Source organism: Penaeus monodon, chromosome 24 (genome assembly GCF_015228065.2).
Source record: "Penaeus monodon isolate SGIC_2016 chromosome 24, NSTDA_Pmon_1, whole genome shotgun sequence".
Taxonomy (NCBI): Eukaryota; Metazoa; Arthropoda; class Malacostraca; order Decapoda; family Penaeidae; genus Penaeus; species Penaeus monodon.
Genome location: NC_051409.1, coordinates 43,309,361 through 43,309,724, shown reverse-complemented (window position 1 = coordinate 43,309,724; position 364 = coordinate 43,309,361).

The window sequence follows — 364 nt, the reverse complement described above, 5'->3', positions numbered from 1 at the left end:
ATCATGGCTAAGGTGCGCTGAGGGTCTAAGAAAAAGAAAAAGGGGAGCTGCAACTGTCGGCTGTGGCTGTACAGGCCGATACGAGAACCACATGGTCTGCCGCATCTGCTGCAAGTGAAGGCCGGCTCCTGTGTATATAGGTGGGCCGACTGCAGCCACTGTTGCTTTCGGAGATGCCCCTCTCCCCATCGGGCGTCCCTCATGTCCTCTGCCTCCTTGACGATATCCCGGGTGGTAGATCGCCAGCGGTTCGTGGCGGCTATCTCCAGGTCAGAGGGGTTGAAGCCACCAGCCTTCAGGTCGCGCTTACATACGTCCTTGTAACGGAGGGCCGGGCGTCCTGTGGATCTAGTGCCATTGGCCA